The sequence below is a fragment of the Ovis canadensis genome, chromosome 7 (assembly GCF_042477335.2).
Source record: "Ovis canadensis isolate MfBH-ARS-UI-01 breed Bighorn chromosome 7, ARS-UI_OviCan_v2, whole genome shotgun sequence".
NCBI classification, from domain to species: Eukaryota; Metazoa; Chordata; class Mammalia; order Artiodactyla; family Bovidae; genus Ovis; species Ovis canadensis.
In genome coordinates, this window is record NC_091251.1 from 92,193,387 (window position 1) to 92,215,372 (window position 21,986).

Consider the following 21,986-nt stretch of genomic DNA (forward strand, 5'->3'; position numbering starts at 1 on the left):
GACATGGAAGCAACCTAGATGTCCACCGGCAGACAAATAGATAAGAAAGCTGTGGTACATATGCACAATGGAATATTACTCAGCCATTAAAAAGAATGCATTTGAATCAGTTCTAATGAGGTGGATGAAACTGGAGCCTATTATACAGAGTGAAGTAAGAAAGAAAAACACCAATACAATATATCAATGCATATATATAGAATTTAGAAAGATGGTAACAATAACCCTATATGTGAGACAACAAAAGAGACACAGATGTAAGGAACAGTCTTTTGGACTCTGGGAGAAGGAGAGGGTGGGACGATTTGAGAGGGTAGCGTGGAAACGTGTATATTATCATACGTGAAGCAGATCGCAGGTCCAGGTTCAATGCATGAGACAGGGTGCTCAGGGCTGGTGCACTGGGATGACTCTGAGGGATGGGATGGGGAGGGAGGTGGGAGGGGGGTTCAGGATGGGGAACACATGTACACCCATGGCTGATTCATGTCGATGTTGGCAAAAACCACTACAATATTGTAAAGTAATTAGCCTCCAATTAAAATAAACAAATTAATTAAAAAAATAAAAGTAAATAAAATTAAAAAACCAAAAACATGGCTGTACAGTTTTGGGGTTTTGTGCCATACCCCCCATTAAGAGTAGTTTCAATGCTGTTGTTGTCAACCTTCCTGGGGCTTAAGGATAGAAATCCCGTGGGTAGGTGGTTTTCTCTTCTTTTCGAGTTGCTGGTCATTATTCAGCCAAGCTTAACACATTTCTGCCTTTTCTTTTCCCCCTCACGCTCTGTCTAGTCCGGTTTCTGAAGAGGTAAACTTGTCATTGAAGCGATCAGAGAGAACACTTAGCATTTTCCTCACACACACATGCTTTCAAAGTACTTTTCCATTTTTCTCCAGCGTTCAGTCTCTAGAGGGAAAGTGGTGTCCAGGAGCGTGGTATTAAGAGAGGAGAACACGAATATTTCTGGAATTGCCAATGCCTTAGGGGAACTCAGAAAATATCCACTGAGAGAGAGGAGAAATAGCGTTGGGGAAAGAAATTAGGGCCTCACCTCACGTCACAAAACTGGATTGCGGGGTCTGAAGAGCCTTAGGTCTCTTGATTTCTAGAATTTTAAAGGCACTTGAAATTCTTTTTTTAACCCACCCCCCCAAAAATGGATTCTTTCCTGGTTTATTTCTGCTCTGGTTCACTATAATGCAGTGGGATTTTTCCCTTGATTTTTCTAAAAAATTTGATTTCTTTTATTGGAATGTAATTGCTTTACAATGTTGTGTTAGTTTCTGCTGTACAGTGAAGTGAGTGAGCTATGTGTATACATATATCCCCTCCCTCTTGGACCTGGCTCCCCTGTACCCTCCCATCCCACCCCTGTAGATCGTCACAGAACACTGAACTGAGCTTCCTTTGCCTTATAGCAGGTTCCTGCTAGCCATCTATTTTACACACAGTAGTGTGTGTATATATATACATGGTATATATATTCAAACCTAATCTCCCGATTCATCCCATGTCTGCACCTCCATTCTCAACATTTGCATCTCTATTCCTGCCTTGTAAGTTGACAAGAGAGTCACAGAGCAGTGGAAGTGTCAGGCACAATGAAGGAAGAAAAGATGCCTGGGATGTCATCACATGCTGTCTATAAGGCCAGGGAAGGAGAGACAGAGCGTGTCATCCAGGAGGGATGAGAAAAGGTGAGTACCTTCCTGGATTTCAGAAATTCAATGCCGTTTCTAATGGTTATCGAATGCCTATGGTCAAAGTAAATGGCTTTAGGGGCTGAAGGGGTTACAAACATGAGTAAGATCTTTACTTCAAGGAGCTTGGCATGACACAGATTGTAAATGTTGAGAAAGAGCGACCTAGAAACCCTCATGGCCGAATTTCCAGCTTACAGATTCATGTCTGTGATGGTTTCTCTTGAGCTCTAGTGTTGGGGAGGGGAGAAGATGGGCCCTCATTTTCCATGTGCACGAAAACAAAACATAACACACACACACAAAACCATCTAGTGATGATAATGGTAATACGAAAGCACATACAGGGACTTCCCTGGTGGTCCAGCGGTTAAGATTCCACTTCGCAATGCAGGGGACAAGGTTTTGATCCCTGGTCAGGGATCTAAGATTCCATACTCCAAGGAGCAACTAAGCCCACGTGTCATGACTAAAGAGTCCATGCTCTGCAATGAAAGATCCCATGTGCAGCAGATTGATAAATAAATATTGTAAAAAATTAAGTGAAACATGTACAAGCAAATCTTAATGTTCTCTTCTACGTATTCTCAGGTTCTTTCGGTGTTGATACTGAAGGGGAAATACGGACTTGATTTTTCCTGGATAGCAGTGTCTTCAGTATATGTTGATGACTGTTTAGTGCTTGTGATGCCCCTGAAGCCTTTCTCTCACCTTTAACCTACCCGCTGCCCCACCTGCTCTGATCCACACTGACAGAGATCTGATAATATGCCCAATACTGTGCCCAATACAGCATCTCGAAAACATCAGGCATCATTGTAAGATGCTATGCTGCACAGAGATGAATGAAACTGTTTCTCTGCTCTTTAAGAATTCACAGTCCAGTGGGGAAGGCAGATAGGCAAAGAAATACTTACATTGCACACTCAGTGTGATTTATGAAACTGGGAAACACCTCAAAAACTTTGGAGTTTTTATATGTCCTTTACCACACATCACAAAATAGTAACAGCTAATACTTACATATCATTTAATATGCTCCAGGGACTATTTCAAGCACTTTATGTATATCAACTTGTTAAACCTCCGCAACCCAACTGGGTAGAAATCATTGTTTTATTTATTGTCTATTTTTAGCGATAATAAAGCTGAGGCACAGGGAGGTTAAGTCACTTGCCTAAGGTCACACAGCTTAAACGACAGCTTCAGAATGTGAACTGAGGTAGTCTAAGTCCGCAGTCCACATCCTTAACGACCAGACTATACTGACCTCTCAAATGAGATGGTAAAAAATTGCTTTTCAGTGAACCAGAAGAGATTACAGCCTGTCGTCCACTGTCACCTGCAGGCCTCTCTGGCTACTTTACAGTCTGCATTTACCAATTTCTTGAATGTTCCTGTGTGCCAGACACTGTGCTAGGTGCTGTCAACACATCTCATTCAACCACCGTTACAGCTCAATGAGCTAGGTACTAGTGCCATGCCCTGTCATGAACTGAACATTTGTGTTGCCCTAAAATTCTGGAGTTTCAGGAAAGTAGGATAAGTGTTTCTAGTTCCCTCACTCTCGGAAGGTGCTTTTTTTTTTTTTTTAATGCTTTTTATTGTGGTAAAAGTCACATAATATAAAACATACTGTTTTAACCATATTTAACTGTACAGCTCAGTTCAGTTCAGTCGCTCAGTCGTGTCCAATCTTTGCGACCCCAACTGAGCAACTGAACTAAACTGAACTGAACTGTAGCACACCAGGCTTCCCTGTCCATCACCAACTCCCAGAGCTTGCTCAAACTCATGATCATCAAGCCAGTGATGCCATCCAACCATCTCATCCTCTGTCGTCCCCTTCACTCTTTCCCAGCATCAGGGTCTTTTCCAATGAGTCAGCTCTTCGCATCAGGCGGCCAAATTATCGGAGTTCCAGCTTCAGCATCAGTCCTTCCAATGAATGTTCAGGACTGATTTCCTTTAGGATTGACTGGTTTGATCTCCTTGCAGTCCAAGGGACTCTCAAGAGTCTTCTCCAACACCACAGTTCAAAAGCATCAGTTCTTCAGTGCTCAGCTTTCCTTATAGTCCAGCTCTCACATTCATACATGACTACTGGAAAAACCATAGCTTTGACTGGACAGACCTGTACAGATCAGTGGTATTAAGTACATTCACATTGTTGTACAGTTCTCACCATCATCTATCTCCCGGATTTTTCACCATCCTAAACTGCAACTCTGTCCCCATTAAACACGGGCTCTCCATTGCTCCCTCTTCACCCCCTTGCTGAGATAATCAGATTCCATAAACCAGACCCCCTACTACACAGAGCCAGTGCCGAATTAGGAGTGCTGGAGGGAAGAGTCTGTTGGGATGAAACTCTTGCAGTTCCAGAGGTCCTCACTGACTAGAGTCTGGGGAGCTGGTGAGGATGTGACCTTTCACAAGGACAATTATTCAAAGCACAGTCCTCACTATCTTTGACAATCTTTCAAGAAAACAGAAATTCTCCAAGGATCTCCAGCCATCTAACAAGTTTTTAAAATCATTACCCAAAGGATAGAACAATTCAGGATCATTCCTATCTCCAGATGTCTTGGCCAAAGTCCAGGCTAGAGTATTATTAGGATAACCATCATAAAAATGAGAAAAGGAGACTTCCCTGGTGGTCCAGTGGTTAAGACTTTACCTTCCAATGCAGGGGGTGTGGGTTCAATCCCTGGTCATGCAGCTAAGGTCCCATATGCCTTATGGCCAAAAAATCAAAACATAAAACAGAAACAATATTGTAACAAATGCAATAAAGACTTAAAAAATGGTCCCATAAAAATCTTTTAAAAATATGAGAAAAAGAAGGCAATTAAATATGAAGAATTTAGGACAGGCAAACAGACTGATGGCATTCTGACAGAGTACTGTCGTCCTAAGAAAGCACTTGGGTTGCTGTGCAATTTCCATTCATCTCCTTAAACTTCCTGGAACACTGACCACTACTGTACATCTATCAATGGCCCAGCAGTCATATAAACTTTATCCATCAATGGCCACAGAAGCTTGTGTCCAATAGGCTTAGATATTTGCTACTTGACCTTATTTATTTTCATTTTTTATTGCTCTGCTATAGAAATTTTTTTGAGCACTACAATCTCTTCTTTCTCCTGTCTTAAGCGGTTACTCTCTATCAAGTACTCAATTTCATTTTCTGGATGTACAGAAAAATCACTTGACCTGCCATTCACAATCCTAGCTCTCAGGCAAAACAAACAAATTCAAAACAGTTGCTACAAGAGCCAAAAGGAAACAAATAGTCCAGTGCCATCCCTTATACGCTTTTGCTTCATGGAATTTGAGCTCCATGTACTGTCTGTCATTCCTACCTCACACAGGAAACACAGGGGCCAGAACTTTGTAACTCATGTAATTTCCAAGTAGGAAATTAACTGACCAGTCTTCTAAATTTTCATGACACATCTAGGTATGCAAGGAATTGTGCTAGAGACAGATGAAGTATAAGCTGGAGTCTGTGTCTACCAAGAGATTGCCAAACATGTGCCTAATAAGTAGTCTTTGATAGTTGCAGGATAAGTGCTGCGCTGCAGAGGTGCAGTCAGTGGAGAGAATGATCACTTGGTAGGTATTAAAAGGTTCTTGGAAGAGCTGGGATGAAGTCGGTCATCAAGAATCCACATGGTAATTTGTATGTTTCAAAGCTACTCTGTCAGTTCATCCCCTCCTCTCCTCCCCCCTTCCCCGCTGTGACCACAAGTCTGCTTTCTGTGTCTGCATCTCTATTCCTGCCCAGCAAATAGGTTCATCAGTATCATTTTTTCTAGATTCCATGTTGACACATACACATTACCATATGCGAATTAGAGAGCTAGTGGGAAGTTGCTGCATAACACAGGGAGCTCAACCCAGTGCTCTGGGACAGCCTAGAGGAGTGGAGTGGGGTGGGTGGGGCAGGTTCAAGAGAAAGGGGACATGTGTGGACTTACGGCTGACGCACGTTGTTGCATGGCAGAAACCAATACAACATTGTAAAGCAATTATCCTTCAATTAAAAATAAATTTAACAAAAAGAGTTCACAAGGTTGAGGGAGGTGAGGTGAAGAAGAGGCAAGAAGGCGGCTGCAAACTATGCCGCACTGAAAGAGGAAAATACGTGTACTCAGCAGACCATGGGCAAGCCCATGCGGCCAGAGCAGGAGGGTTGGAGAGACAGGTGGACTAACACATCTAGTTGGTGGTGTTCTGATAACGAAGTCCTTTTCTAGACAAGCAGACTTCCCTGGTGGCTCAGATGGTAAAGCATCTGCCTACAATGCGGGAGACCCAGGTTCAATCCCTGGGTTGGGAAGATCCCCTAGAGAAGGAAATGGCAACTCACTCCAGTACTCTTGGATGGAGGAGCGTTGTAGGCTACAGTCCATGGGGTTGCAAAGAGTCAGACACGACTGAGCGACTTCACTTTCACTTTTCTAAACATGAGTCCTTTGAGAATGCATCTAGGCAGGTTTTCTGGGGAAGCCAGTGTCTGCCGCTTCCTAAGAATATTGCTGTTTCTTTCTCAAGGCTTGGCTGAAAAACACAAGCCCTCATTGCTGCATCAGCCAAGGAAAACTCTGTCCTCCATGCCACTCTTAGGTAATGGTCCCTTACCCAGCAGGCTATAAACCCCTTTCCTGCTGCTTCCTGCCCGTCTGCTGACGTCTGAGTCACTTGCCTCAGCGTTGCAGACTCTGATACCTGGCTCCTAGTCTTCCTGCCAGCATCCTGGGTGATGTAAGCAGCCCCAAGATGACTAATCCAAAATCCTTGCCACTAGATCTGCTGACCTTCTCATCTTCAATCACCTTCACCACTGCTTGGGCCATCCACTCTCAAACCCCTATTCCCAAGCTTTACCGCTGCTTAGAATGGTCCTCCCTCTGAAATAACAAATTCCCACACCCCAAAGCTGAATTTATCTTCTTCTTTTTTTTACCTGCATCACATAATTACTATTTTTATTTAAGATCTACTCTCGTAACGACTTTCAGGTACACAACACAGTATTATTAAGTGCAATCTCCATGCTGTATGTTAGATCTCCAGAGTTTATTCGTCTAATAATCTAGAAGTTTGTACTCTTTGACAACATCCCTTTTCCCCCATCCACCATTCTAGTCTGTTTCTATGAGTTCAGATCCTACCTATAAGTGAGACTGTACAGTACTTGTCTTTCTCTAACTCAGCATGATGCCGTCAAGATCCACCCATGTTGTTGCAAATGGCAGGATTTCCTTCTTCCTTGTGGATGAATAATAGTCTGCTATACAGTATAGTCCCATACAGTTATTACTAATTGAACTTATCTTCTTCATCAAAGCCAATTCTCCTTCTTTGGAGCCCCTGTCAGTGGATCATACACTATCCATTCATTCCTGCACCCTGGAGCCCTCTCTGGCCCACCCCCACTTCCAGCCAGGCACTGGATCTTGTTGTTTCTACCTACTTAGCGCTCAAAATACAATTTCTTCTTTCCATCCTCCTCTAAAATTCTTTTCTTAATTTTTAATTTAATGTTGGAGTCAAGTTGGATGTACAGCAAAGTGATTCAGTTATACCTTCTTTTTCAGACTCTTTTCCCTTGTAGGTTATTACAGAATATTAAGCTCCATGTTCTATACAGTAGGTTCTTATTGATTATTTTATATATAGCCGTGTATGTGTGCATGTTAATCCCAAATTCCTAATTTATCCCTCCCTGTCAGGTTTCCCCTTGGATAATCACAAATTTGTTTTTGAAGTCTGTTTCCGTTTTGTAAATAAGTTCATTTGTATCATTTTTTAGATTCCATATACAAGTGATATCATATGCTTTTGTCTTTCTGTGTGTGACTTATTTCACTTAGTGTGGTCATCTCTTTGTCCACCCACGCTGCTGCAAACGGTATTATGAAACTCTTTTTCACTGGCCTCCATCACCTCTGGCCCAGATTCCCACAGCAGTCTCCTAAATCATCTCCCTGACTTGCTTCATGGCCATGCTACTTCATTCTTCCAACACAGCCATCTGTTCCAGCTGCCAGTCTCACTGGCTCCTCCTTCCCTTTTCCACGGTCCTCTAAACTTCTGCAGTTCAGTTCAGGCGCTCAGTCGCGTCCGACTCTTTGCGACCCCATGAATCGCAGCACGCCAGGCCTCCCTGTCCATCACCAACTCCCAGAGTTGACTCAGACTCACGTCCATCGAGTCAGTGATGCCATCCAGCCATCTCAGCATGCTGTAAAAGGCTCTTCTGGATCACTGTTTCTTGCCCCTTTTCTTGCCCAGTTCCTACGCATCCTCTAGCCCTCAGACATCAGCTTCTTCAAGAAGCCTTCACCAACCTCCCTGAACTGCTTGGTTAGTCTCTTCTGCCCTCCCATGGAACTCTTCTTGCCTTTGTGGTGGCACAACACACTCAACTGAAATCACTTGTTCACGAGATCGTCTTCGGCACCAAGCACTGTATCCAGAACCTAGCAGGAGCTCAAAAATGCTTGTGAACAAATGAATGAGGGAGGGAATCAGTGGATGAAGGGATGTGTGAGGAAAACATTCTGAATGCACAAATGGAAAGTAAGGCAAAGTAAAAGATAAATGTAACATTTCACACCTGATGGAGGAGGAAGGGATGATGGAGCAATGGACAGAGAGAGACATGTCCAGAAGAGCAGAAGCAGTTGGCTCTGGCAAAGGAAAATGATGCTTTCAATTTGGGCAGGCTAACTGGGAGATGACGGCTGGACAGAGCCCAGGAGACACAGGTTTGGGACTTATCCACACCAAAGATATCTTTAAAACCATCTATGGAAGATGTCTTCAATACAGAATTTAGTGAGAAGAGCAGAGGTCAGAAGCTGCTTCGTAAAAGGAAGTTTTTATCAATTATCCAGGTAATTCAGGTCTAAGTGAGGTTTCTTTTTGTACTTTTCTGAACAACTGTCTCCATTGCTTCTGATTTTGAAGATCTTCTGTTTAGTTTTTGTATTTTGTCTTCCTAACAATGCCTACTGTTCTTTTCAAGCATATTTTGCAAACTCCAGATGTTAATTACCTCATTACACCATCCGGCCATTGTAATTTCTGTCACCTGTTTTTGGGCAGTATGATGCTTATTTTTCAGTTGGATCCTACTGTTCCCCTCCCCCCAAATATAATTTCTTTGATCAGCAGGTTGGTTGCTATTGGTCCAGACAAGTTTTATAAGAATTATTCCTACTCACTCTTCTTTTTGCCTCCTCTATGTTCTCTATGTTGATTTTCCATAAGAAATTCTGTGTTTTGAATTTTCCTCTCCTCCAGTTCCAGTGAACATTTGTGAGTCCTTAAACATACCACATAATATGGGCACATCCTTATGCCTGTCTGTCAATTACAAAAGCCCTGTTAGTGAATGAAAGTACGATGCAATGGTATATCATCCGGGCTATATTTTACCCCTGGAAGCTAAAACCAGTCAACATTCTCCTAACTGAAATAAAGGTTTTACTTAGTGAAACCACAATTATTTTTCAGGGTTGAAATATAATTACAAGAGCACTTCATGAATCTGACACGTTCTTCCCTGCCAAGGGCATAATCTTTGGCCTTTTGAAAGAATGGGTATATAGTAGTCCTTATTCTAAATACATTCAATACACTAAATTTCTGATTCTTATAGAATTGCTACAACATGTCCTTGATGAATCTGTAGAGCGGAAAATAGACCTGCTTTTGAAGTGTGAAACTGCATCCCAGTTATGTGAACGGCCCTGGTCAAATCTGGAAGTCTCTAAGTATAGCAAAAACTCCCTCTGTTCTAGGGAATCGTTCTTAATCTTCTGAGGGATCACGGACTATTTTGATAATTCAGATGTCTTTTACCAGAAAAATATACACACTCACACTCAAATATTTGGTATGTTGTTTTAGAGGGTTCACAGACTTCACAAAAACCAGCCATTGATGCCCTAAATGTCCCTAGGCTCCAAGTCAATAACCCCTGGACTAAAGATCAATTGTTGAGGGGTGATAGATTTCAGTAACCTCCGAATGCAGAGAAAACAGCTGTAAAGAAAATGTGAACTATGGCTTGTGTGCAATCATGCCCAGCATGGCCCTGAGCAGGCTGCCATCCTTCCTTCTGAAAGATATCAAGATTCCTACTCATTCTACTATGAGACTGTATTTCATGGCAGCAGAGCTCTGATTCTATGATGGAAGTCAGCACAAAATAACTCCTTTTTGAAAACAAATGTTTGCTTTACAGTCATTTCAGCTAAAACAAATCCACTTTTTAGCAAAAGGTTGGAGAGGGAAGGGGGAAGGCTCTTTTTGTTGCTCCTTCCTCCCTTCCTACAAAACCCTCCCCTCTCACTTTCTCTAATACCTTACACATCCTTGACTTCTGCTCTCCTTTATTAGGTCTCATTTCATTTTCTTGGTGCCTGAAAATCCTATATCAGTTCCAATCTTCTAAACGTCTGTTGTTGACTTGTCTCATTCCATATTGCTTTGCACATATCTGATTTCTGAGCTGTACCCTAGCCCCTTGAATCCTAAGAGGTAGCTTGGTGCTTTGGATCATTTGTATCACTAACTCCTATGTTCCTTTATAACTTAAGGCAACATAATCTTCTCCCTTTATAATATTTTTTTAGGCAAACTTAAGGGACCTTTAATTTTTGAAAATCATGTTACAAGCATGACCTGAAGGATAAGCCAACTTAGTAACCACTAACTACAAACTATACCATTTTGCATGTCTCACCATCATCCCCATAACCACATTTCCTAAGATTTTATATGTATAGGGAAATTCACTAATTACTTGCATAGCTGAGATTTTTTTCCTCTCTTCCCAAAGGAAAATCCTCGAAAAAACCGTCGTGTTACAGATACAGTTTTCAAGCCAACATTCGTCACCACATTACTCGCTATCCATTGCTTCTCAGCCTATATATTTTGTTCAAGTTGTTCTCTGATCCTCTTCTCAACAATTCCTTTCAGGGTTTTTAAGATCCTAGCTCTACAAATATTTCTGAAACCTTTATTCTTCTATCCTTGACACCAGGACCTTATCACTCTCCCACTTGTACCCGGGCCTCCAACAATACCGAGTTACTTGTCTTTCCCAGATGTTCATACTCCAGGAATTTTGCTAATGTGGCTGGGTTTGGCTGGCATGCCCTTTCCCCCTTGTACACCCAGATGATTCCAGTCATCAAGTGTCTCTCAGCTCCCCTGTCAGGCTTTCCTGACAACCTTCCTCACCGCAGACCCACATGGATTCCCCTCCTCTGGCTTTCATAGCTCCTGTGTCTAGAGCTTATGGGACTGTATTATAGCTGCTGGTTCACTTGTCCACACCCACACCCTCCACTAGAGGCAAAGGCCCTTCAGGTCAGGGACTGGGTATTGTTCTCCACCTACAGTGTGACAAATAAGCTCGTGTTTGGGGTAGGTTCACACCTCCAAGCCCCTGCTTTGGGGTATGTTTGCTCCTCTAATTCCAACCACGTGGTTGACATGGGAGCTGCCATCTTCTTACACATCCTACCTAGCTGGCTGAGTGAATGCTCTAAGTGGTCTCTGACACAGAGGGACAGTCACCTCCAATGGTTAAGCTTAAGCTGTGAGCCTGATGGCTGCTTGCAGCTATGTCTGCAGCCTGGTGAAGAGAGGCCATTCTGGCAGAGGAAGTTGGCAGGTAAAGAGCAGACAGGAAGAATCCTGGAGGCAGCTGAATTGCTGGTTGTGGTCATCCCTGGGACTGCCCTTCTCATGCTTTGCTCATGGGAGCCAATGAAGCCTTTCTCCAACGTGTATGCAACTTGGGTTTCTGCTATTTGCAACCAAAGAGTCCTCTCAAGTAACACCGACTGCCTTCTTCATGTCTCTGACTCCAGCTGCTAACTCCAGGCTTGGCATTCACCAGAGGCTCTATAAACAAAGCCTGAAATTGTGTTTATTGTAATGCAGAATCAGGGACTGAGGTGAGAGTGTGAACACATGTCATACTATGATAGGTACATGAGGCCACACCTTAAAGCTGTATAGTGAAGCAGTGACTCCATGCGCACTCTGAGCATCTATTTGGGTCTGAGTTTGCTCTGTGTATTTGATTAACCATCCTGCACAAGTGTTGGCTGACCTGATTATTTCTTGTCTAACCAAAAATAACGAGCACTTCCTGAAAGATGAAATGAGGGAGACTGTAAAAGGCGTACATACCCCATATGGCTGCCCGATCAGCTTTTATTTGCATGGTGCACAGACCACTGCATGTGGGATAGAAGACAGCTGAGACAGACACTGTTGACCAGCTGCGTGGCTCTGGAAAAGCAACTTAACGTCTCTGGGTCCTGCTCACTTCACAGGACTACTGAGAGGATGATATGAGAAAACATATAGTGGTGCTTGGCTGCTGTTAAATCCTTTCTGGGGAATTACACTGGTCCTTCTCTAAACACAGAGTCCACTGCAGGGCTGACAGGGCTGCTTTGATAAACGCGGGGCCACAGGCAGTGTCACTGCCTCGAGAGCTGGCTCAACACACCTGAGCTGAGGCGAGCCCTCCCACGTTCAACATCTGATTTTTTTTCTTTCCTCTCCTCCTGGCTCGATCATCAAGCAAACCTTCTGGCCGCTTCCCACCCTGCCACTGCTCAGAAGGCCTCTCAGCTCAGCCTCTGGCCATGAAAACGGATCCTGAGTCTCCTGCTTACCTGCTCCATCCCTGAGAACACATGCCCAGGTAACTGCCCTAGCTAATGAGCTGGGGTGAACCTTGGTGAACCCTGATGGACTGTTCCAGCTTGTGTGCCTCTGTAGAACATAGCAAGCCTAGTCCAAGCCCGGGTGACAACAACTGGCTGCACCATGTGGGTCGGCAAGGGCGAGCTGCCTGGGGACTCAGTCCAGCTCTGACTTCTCCCTTACTAGCTGACCTTTGTACAAGTAGTTTCCACCAGCCTCCCAGTCTGCTTGACTGGAAAGGAACATCTCTGACATCCATTCCCTAATCTCCCCTCCAATGGGAGGCAGTGGTAGAAAGACGGAGACTTTGGAGACCTTGGTTCAAACCCAGCCCTTCCCTCCATCGCTGAGGAACTAGCCAATCGAACACAACTGTGCTGGCCATTAGGCTGCTGCTGCTCAGTCGCTTTAGTCGTGTCCGACTCTGTGCAACACCATAGATGGCAGGGTCCCCCGTCCCTGGGATTCTCCAGGCAAGAACACTGGAGTGGGTTGCCATTTCCTTCTCCAGTGCATGAAAGTGAAAAGTGAAACTGAAGTCACTCAGTCTTCTCCGACTCTTCGTGACCCCATGGACTGCAGCCCACCAGGCTCCTCCATCCATGGGATTTTCCAGGCAAGAATACTGGAGTGGGTTGCCATTGCCTTCTCCGGGTCATTAGGCTACCCACTCCAATATTCTTGGGCTTCCCTGGTGGTTCAGACGGTAAAGAATCCGCCTGCAATGAGGGAGACCTGGGTTCAATTCCTGCATTGGGAAAATTCCCCTGGAGGACGGCATGGCAACCCACTCCAGTTTTTCGCCTGAAGAATCCCAAGGGACAGAGAAGCCTGGCGGCCCCAGGGAGTCACAAAGAGGTGGACACGACTGAGTGACTAGGCACACACACACACAGTGCCGATCATACTCCTGTCTGTTAAGTGGGCATAAATAGAGCCTATGAAGTGAAGTGAAGTGAAGTCGCACAGTCGTGTCTGACTCCTGGCGACGCCATGAACTGTAGCCTACCAGGCTCCTCTGTCCATGGGATTTTCCAGGCAATAGTACTGGAGTGGATTGTCATTTCCTTCTCCAGGGGATCTTCCCAACCCAGGGATCGAACCCAGGTCTTCCGCATTGTAGACAGACGCTTTTACCGTCTGAGCCACCGTTCAGTTCAGTCACTCAGTCGTGTCCGACTCTGCGACCCCATGAATCACAGCACGCCAGGCCTCCCTGTCCATCACCATCTCCCGGAGTTCACTCAGACTCACGTCCATCGAGTCCATGATGCCATCCAGCCATCTCATCCTCGGTCGTCCCCTTCTCCTCCTGCCCCCAATCCCTCCCAGCATCAGAGTCTTTTCCAGTGAGTCAACTCTTTGCATGAGGTGGCCAAAGTACTGGAGTTTCAGCTTAAGCATCATTCCTTCCAAAGAAATCCCAGGGCTGATCTCCTTCAGAATGGACTGGTTGGATCTCCTTGCAGTCCAAGGGACTCTCAAGAGTCTTCTCCAACACCACAGTTCAAAAGCATCAATTCTTCAGCGCTCAGCCTTTTTCATAGTCCAACTCTCACATCCATACATGACCACAGGAAAAACCATAGCCTGGACTAGATGGACCTTAGTAGGCAAAGTAATGTCTCTGCTTTTGAATATGCTATCTAGGTTGGTCATAACTTTCCTTCCAAGGAGTAAGCGTCTTTTAATTTCATGGCTGCAGTCACCATCTGCAGTGATTTTGGAGCCCAAAAAAATAAAGGGAAGTCCTTTAAATAGAGCCTATACTACATTGTAAAGATGACCCACAGTCACATAGTTATCCAATACACGTCAGGTGCTCAGTAACTGATGTTTCCTTTCCCACTCAATTATTAAACAGTTCTCATTATTGGGATATTCTATATCTCTGGCAGAAATTTGCAAGCAAATGTGGATCCACAAATACAAATATTTCAAAAATAAATCTGGGGCGGTGGGCTGGGGGAATCTATCCCCTCATCTCTTCAACCTGCTGAGACCCAAATTCTAGGTTTTGCCATTCCGCCCACCTCTGCACCCCTCCACATCCCCTATCCCCACCTCCTATCCCCTCACCTCATCCCTGCCTCCCTCCTGCAACAAGGGAGCTACACTCCTTCCAGGCCTGGGGAGGTGGGGTAGGGGGTGGGTGGGGCTCACTTTGTCAGCCTGGCTCAGGGTGAAGACAGGCTCCCCCCTGCTGTTGGTGGGGAGGAGCCCAGGGCTGGGTAGAGCTCAGCAAAACTCTGGGGGGTGAGGGGTGGGGGGCTGGTGGTAGGTGATGGCAACAAAAACAACTGCCATCTGCAGGGGCTGCTGACGTTTTCAGAGCACTTTCTCTTCTTTTGTCTGTTTCTTCCCCAACAATATCCAAGGGAGATGGGCATATCATTCCCATCAGACAGACAAGGAAATGAAGCAGAGGGCGGAGGAGTGTGGCAAGTGGCTCTCGGGAATCAGAGAGAGCTGTTCTCATCTCTGGCTCAGCTGTGTGACCTTGAACTAGCTGCTTACCCTCCTAGTCCCAACTGGCTCATCTGAAATGTGGGTCTGAAAGCTCCCATTCCGTAGGGCTGAGGCATGGATATGTGAGGGTCTGAAACATGGCAGAAGGAACAGAAGTTTGAAGACTTGTATTTCAATCCAGGAGCACTAGATGTTAGCGCCACGATGGCACCGAGCAACTGATGAGCCAAGAGCTGGTTTCAGGACCCAGGAGTCCTCATTCTGAGACAGGCTGGGACTGGGGCCTGGGCCCTTTGCTGCAGTGCTTGCACCCAGACAGAACGTCTCCTCGAGCCACAAAATACGAAGAAATGAAGGGGACTAAAAATAACTGCAACTGGGGCAAATTATGACAACAAGTTACAGGAAGACCAACTGGCACTTCTGAAGAGTTGGGAACAAAAGCAGGGCACTGAGCATGCCTCCTGCAAATAATACCACCAGAGGGGTGGACAAGCCATCTAAGCCCCACTCCAGCCGATCCCTGGACCCTCCCTGCCCTCACCCCAAAGGAGGAACCTGCTCACCTCCCTATGGGGAATGAGCAAGGGGACCTGTTACTTTGTTCTCACTCCCCTCTGCTGCAGCAGGGGCCCCAGTAAAGCCTTGAATGAATATCTTGTCTGGCCTCTGATCAATTTCTATTGATTGAGAAGGCCAAGAACATGGGTCAGTAACAACACCAGAGCTTGAGCTGATCCAGAATTTCACTTTGCATACTTTTTTCCTGAGGCTCTTGCACTGAATTTACCCTAGGAGGGCCCCAGGACCCCCTGATGAGCCAGTGCTGCGGGCAGAGACAAAGTAGAGAAACCCCACATCCCCTCAAAATCAGATACCGTGTCTGGTGGGCCCAGTACAGACACAAAGCCAGAGATCTGGATGCCCAGCCAGGCGCGTTCTGTGCTTCGGGTTCTCCATCCGTGAAAAGCATGTGACTAACCTCTGCCTTGACTTTTTGAGGTGCTGGCAACATCCTTATTCTTGCTTTCAGCACCTCAGAAGGCCTGTGTGCCTTAAACCAAATTCTGTAAGATACCCTTATACCATATACAGTTTTTAAGTTTTTCAACTAAAAAAAGGAGAGTGACATGGGGCATACATATGTGTTCTTCCTACCTCACTTTTAGATGGACTAGATAACTGACGACTCATAGACATTGATTTTTCTGCTGGTGCCCAGTTGTTACAGCTTCCAGGCAAGACTTTGACCTTTAGAGGCTATCGCTGAACACAGGGCCTTCACAATGAACAACCAGGCTAGTGTAGCTCCAGACAGTTGGCCTCTGCTTTATTGTGCAAGGAGATGGCTACTGATCTATCTCCAACTTTTCCCTGGCTGTTTTCAAGTAGGAAGTGACATAGAATGGTGATTAAGGGTCCAGATTCTGGAGCCAGACTGCCCTCTTTTGCATCATGGTTCCAACCCCTTACTTCCTGTGTGGACCTGAAGGAAATTACCTCTCTGTGCCTCAGTTTATTCATCTGCAAAATAAAGGGTATCGCTGGCACTCAGCTCATAGGATGTTTTTTAAAATATATTATTTATTTATGTATTTTTAGCGGCACGGAGTCTTTGTTGCTGCACATGCAGACACACTGGGGAGCAGCGGGGCTTTAGAGAGATGAGGCAGTGAAATCAGTCAGAAATGTGGGAAGATCGGCAAAGCAAGAGAGTCAGAATGAAGCTCATGAAAATCTTGATTGTGAAGATTTTTATGAATTTGGATACCGCCCTCAGAAAACCTTGGGAAAAAAAAACCACACCATCTCTTTAAGGATGAATGAAATCCCAGCATCACATCTGGAGACTGTGTTCAGCTCATCCATCCAAAGTTACTATAAATGGTGCTGTACAGAAAATTGTTTCAAACATATGACAGGCCCATGCTAACATTACCGATTTCAAAGTGCAGATTCGCAAGTCAGGCTACTTGGGTACGATGCTCAGACCCACTGCTAATTAGGTCTGTGACCCTGAGTATGTTTCTTAACTTTTCCATGCCTCAGTTTCCCTGTCTGTAGGATGGAGATGCTAAGCGTCTCGTCCATAGAGTAGGGGAAGGGAAAATGAGTTATTGCGTACATAATGCCTAAAATGCTGTGTGGCTACAAGGAGGGCTCAGTGAATGTTAGCTATTCTCCCTGCCTGTGGTTTTGATCTCTTTATGTGATATAATATATGGACCCGCACTCATAGGTGTGTGTACACACACATTCCAACAACGCCAATGCAAATGACCAATCGGGTTATCAAGAGCCCGCTCACACACAAGGGCAGAGTGAGAGCACAGTCTGGCTGAAGGGCCAACACGAAAGCTCTGAGAACCTCAGCAGCCAGGGATGGCCTTGGTGTCAGCTTCTGGCACAATCACATTACACGCCCTCTTTGACCCCCCAAATCCTGCCTCTGGGTATAAACCTCCAGTGTGTTAAGACACCCTCTCTCCCCTGCTATCACCCTGTGGCCATTACAACTGCAGACCCTGAGAACCCCAGTCCTCAACTTGGCTACTATTGCCTCCCTGCCCCCTCCACCCCCTGGGAGGGGAAACCCATGAGCAGTGGCGTCATCCACCACACTCCCTGGTTTAAGTGACACCCTGGCTGGGGCCAACTGAACTCATGGAAAGGGAGATCAGAGGCTCCCCTGACATGTGACCAGGACAGCTGTCATGGCAAGTGTCCAGAGGCTTCCAGAGGGTGGAGCCAGCCAGGAGCAGCGGTCCTCACCACCCAAGGAGTGCTCCACCCTTCCCTCCTCTGGTGGGACCCTCTTCCTGAGGTTCTCCTTCCCTTCCTTCCTCTTTTTTTCTTAAAAAAAAAAAAAAATCTTCTCTGTCCATACTGTCCCCTCTCCCTTCCCCAATTCCCATCTCATTACGGAACTGCATGGGATAAAAATACTCTGGCAGCCGTGATCAAACCCAAACTGAAGCAAGATGCAGATTTAATGAGGCTTCCATGGAAACACGGTTCTTTTTGCCAGGCAGAAGAATGTGTCTGCGCCAGGGGAAGGGGGCAGGCAGGGAGGCGTGTGGCGAGGAGATGGAGATGTTGGTTAGATGGGGGCAGTGGGGATTCGCAGGAAGCTTCTTGGCCCTCCAGCTTCTTCTGGAAGGGGTTCAGCCCACAGCTGGGGACTCCATCTACTAGAGATGGTCAGCTGTCCTGGTTGGCAGCACTCAAAGAACCCCACTGTGTGAGCCCAGCAAAGGGAACCTCACTGTGCCAGGAGGGAGATAAATATTTACCACGGGAGTCCCTTAAACAGTCAAACGCTTGGCAACTGAAAAGGGAAATAAATTAAAACATACAAATAAAAAGCTGCTGACTCTAGGGTTCTGGATAGTGCTCTGATTATAATCAAGAAGGTGCAGGAAAGAAAGGTTGAGAAGGATCAGGCAGACACAAAGACAGTTTTGGCCTTGCAGGTTTCCTTTTCCCAGAGGAGGGCTGTCCCTCCGGGCTGTTCTCTGGGTTGCTGGAGGCACAGGGTTCCTGACAGAATTGGTAAGGGAAAGCTGAACTCTTCCAGGCACACAGCAGCCAGTGGTTAAATGACCCCTGGCTCATCTCACCAGAGCGGGGACAGCACCTATTGTCATCCAGCTACCTCTCCGAGGCTCTCACCATTTTTCTCAGTTTTCCACTGAGTTCACATCCTGAGAAACAGTGTGTGCACTGATTAAAAGCAGAGGTCAGCAAACTATGGCCACAGACTGAAGCCAGGCCGTATCAGGCTCATCATCCACTTTTTGTGTGGTTTGTGATTTCAAAATGGCTTTTGCTTTCATAAAGGGTTGTAAAAGAAAGAAGAAGATGTGACCATGACCACATATTCCCTGCAGAGACTGATATATTTACCATCTGCCCTTTGCAGAAATGGGCTTCCCTTGTGGCTCAGCTGGCAAAGAATCCATCTGCAATGCGGGAGACCTGGGTTTGATCCCTGGGTTGGGAAGATCCCCTGGAAACGGAAAGGCCACCCACTCCAGTATTCTGGCCTGGAGAATTCCATGGACTGCATAGTCCATAGGGTCACAGAGAGTTGGACACGACTGAGTGACTTTCACTTCACTTTACTGAAAGTTTTCCAAGCCCTGGTTAAAAGCAAAGACTACAGACTCAAGACAGATATAATGAGGTTCAAACCCCAGGCCTTCCACAGACTAACTCAGTGAATGAATTGATGGCATTTATATCATTTTTGTGCATCTCAGTTGTAAAACTAGGCTTGGTATCTATCTCACAGAAAATGAAGACACTAGCTTAGCACAGTGTTCATTGCATAAATGCTCTATAAACAGTGTCAGCACTACCACTGGGAAGGATGGAAAAGCACATTTGAAATATGGCAGGAAAATGACCTAGATTTTCTTCCAGAATTATACCAATTGCAAATATTTTGGTTTAGATAAGCATCAGATACTCCTCCTCACAACTGCTTCAGGAATTAGAATTTCCAGAATTCAAAGGTGTTGTTCCATGGAGACAGGGATTCTGGGCCCACGAGAAGCTGGACAAAGGCTCTGATGATGAACACCTAAAACCAGGACTAGTTGCTCACCCAAACCACTACCATACAGCCTTGTACTATACCATACAGCATTATCAGGCCCATTGTGCACAAGACCTACTAAAACCAACATCATCCAAACCATGTTTTAGTAGAAAAGCAGCAAAGAACATGTACTGAGAAATCAGACAACCTTTAATAGTACAAAACTGTTTTGGCCTACCTTTTCATCTCCTCAGCTTTTATAAAAGATTGAACAGATAAATGAGTTCAAAAACCCCCAAGGAGACCCTGACACTACATTTATTCATCCTTTGGAATGCATAAGTGAGCTGCTGAGCCAAAGTTGTACTGAGAAGGTCGTGCTGATGATGTCAAGGTTAAACCTGGATCAGCCATTCAGCTTTGTGTGGTCAAAAATTCAGGTGGTGTTCCCAGCCAGTTGTCCTGTGAATATCCACACGGATCACAGAAAGGAGCTGGGTGGGGGTGGGGACAGAGCTCAGCACATGCACGTCCACCCAGGGATGACAGCACACAGATGACTGCAGGCTTTATAGACTCGTGGCTGATTTTCGGAACAGCCTTTATTCACTTTTTTTAGAAAGGGGGTGTTAGAATGTTTGAGATGTATTTTTGCAAGAAAAAACCCAAGCAGTTTTCAACTGTGACTGGACAGCCAAGAGCCCCACAAAGCCAAGAATGGAAATGGGGAAACTGTTCAGTGTGGAAACTGATGGGAACAAAATGAGTGTAAACCCACATAGAGTCTTCTCTGTGCTCACTGGTATTTTTTTAAGAACCTAAAAAGTCAACATGATTCCATCCTGAGAAACTAAAGACTTGTTTTGAAAAGAAGATTATACTGTGTACACATTTTTCTTTATAAGGGTAGAAAGATGGCCAGAGGGGTTCTTATGAAAAAATTCCTGATTAGATGCTTGGAGACTGTTCTAGCCATGTTTCCACCTCTGGTAGTATGAGCTTTGACATATCATCAGGCTTTTCTATGTCTCAAAAATCTTTACCTGATAACAGTCACAAAGCTTCCTTACAGGGTTTTGGGAAACTCAGAGGAGTTATGCAGGAGATTCCTCTTTGAAAAAGAAAAAAGACTATACAAATTCAAGATGTTATATTTACTATCAGTGATAAAGTGAATAAAAGAGCTAAAAGACAGAGGTAGATTCATTTATTCAACAAGTACATATTAACTACTAAGTACTGGGCACTAATAAACATTGGGGATGTAGAATAAATACAAGGGACAGGCTCTCTATGCTGCTGGATTGAGCATTCTAGAGGAGCAGACAGATATAAAAGAATAACCACATAATTATAGTTTTAGTAAGTGCTTTGAAGGAAAAATATAGAGTGAAACAAAAGCATATAATAGGCGATGGAAACCTAAGACTCACGGTGGGGGCAGGAATGGCCATCCTCAAGAAATCATATTTTGGTTGAAACCTGAGGATGAATAGCAGCAAGGAGATAGTGGAGCATTTTGAAGTTAGAAGGAATATGATACGAGAAGCCCCCAGTGGGAGAACTCCATGGAAAGTGAGAAGGCCAATAAAAGGGTAGTGTATGAAGGAGGAAAGGAACTAGAGAGGAAACTAGAGAAGCAGGCAGAGTCCCTGTCATATACAGCTTTGAAGACGATATTAGAGATCACAAACATCCTAAGAGTAATGGAAAGTAAGAGTAATTGGAAAAGACCCTGATGCTGGGAAAGATTGAAGGCAGGAGGATAGGGGGACGACAGAGGATGAGATGGCTGGATGGCATCACTGACTCGATAGACATGAGTCTGAGCAAGCTCTGGGAGTTGGCGATGGACAGGGAAGCCTGGAGTGTGCAGTCCACGGGGTCGCAAAGAGTTGGACATGACTGAGCGAATGAACTGAATTGAATGGAAAGCTACCAAAGGGTTTTGGGCAGGAAGAGATGTGACCCAATTTGTATTCTAAAAAAGATTCATGTTGAACTTGTATCTCTAGTCATGACCGAGTAACTGGTACTAGACATGACCTCCCACTGAAAACAGTCATAAAACTGGGAAAGTATTTGAAGAAACTGTCTTCAGGTATTGAATAACAAACAGGACTGAACTGTGACCTTTAAGAGAAACGCAACACATGAATCAAAAGTCATAACCATTTCACAATTGTCCAGCTTTCCTTCCTGGAGATACTTTTCTTTTTCTTCTTGTGGAGCCAAAGATGGAGCTGAAACAGAGTAGTAGTTGGGCTAAGCTGATAAAAGTCGAGATTAGAGTTCTGGATTGTGGAGGTGGCTGAAATTTTCATAGTAGAATCTCTGAGAAGAGGAAGCTATAGAGAGGGAGAGCCCAGAAGTCTGCATGTAGGTTCCCTGTAGGTCTTTAGTGGAGGGTTGGACTGCACAAGTGCAAGCAAGATTCCACAAGGCCCAGAAGGGATCTCCTTATTATGCAGGCCTGAGAGTTGAATGATAAAACAGAGATCAGGCCATGATGGGAA

The 21,986-nt window shown here is 45.0% G+C and overlaps 1 protein-coding gene and 1 non-coding gene across 14 annotated transcripts in view; one reads left to right on the plus strand and one right to left on the minus strand.

Annotated features, from left to right (window-relative positions):
- Nucleotides 1–21,986, minus strand: part of SLC8A3 (solute carrier family 8 member A3) — a 168,037-nt gene that overhangs the window by 43,975 nt on the left and 102,076 nt on the right. The window lies entirely within an intron of this gene.
- TRNAC-ACA (transfer RNA cysteine (anticodon ACA)) lies at nucleotides 5,980–6,051 on the plus strand. Its single transcript has one exon. It is a non-coding gene; the product is annotated as a tRNA-Cys (tRNA).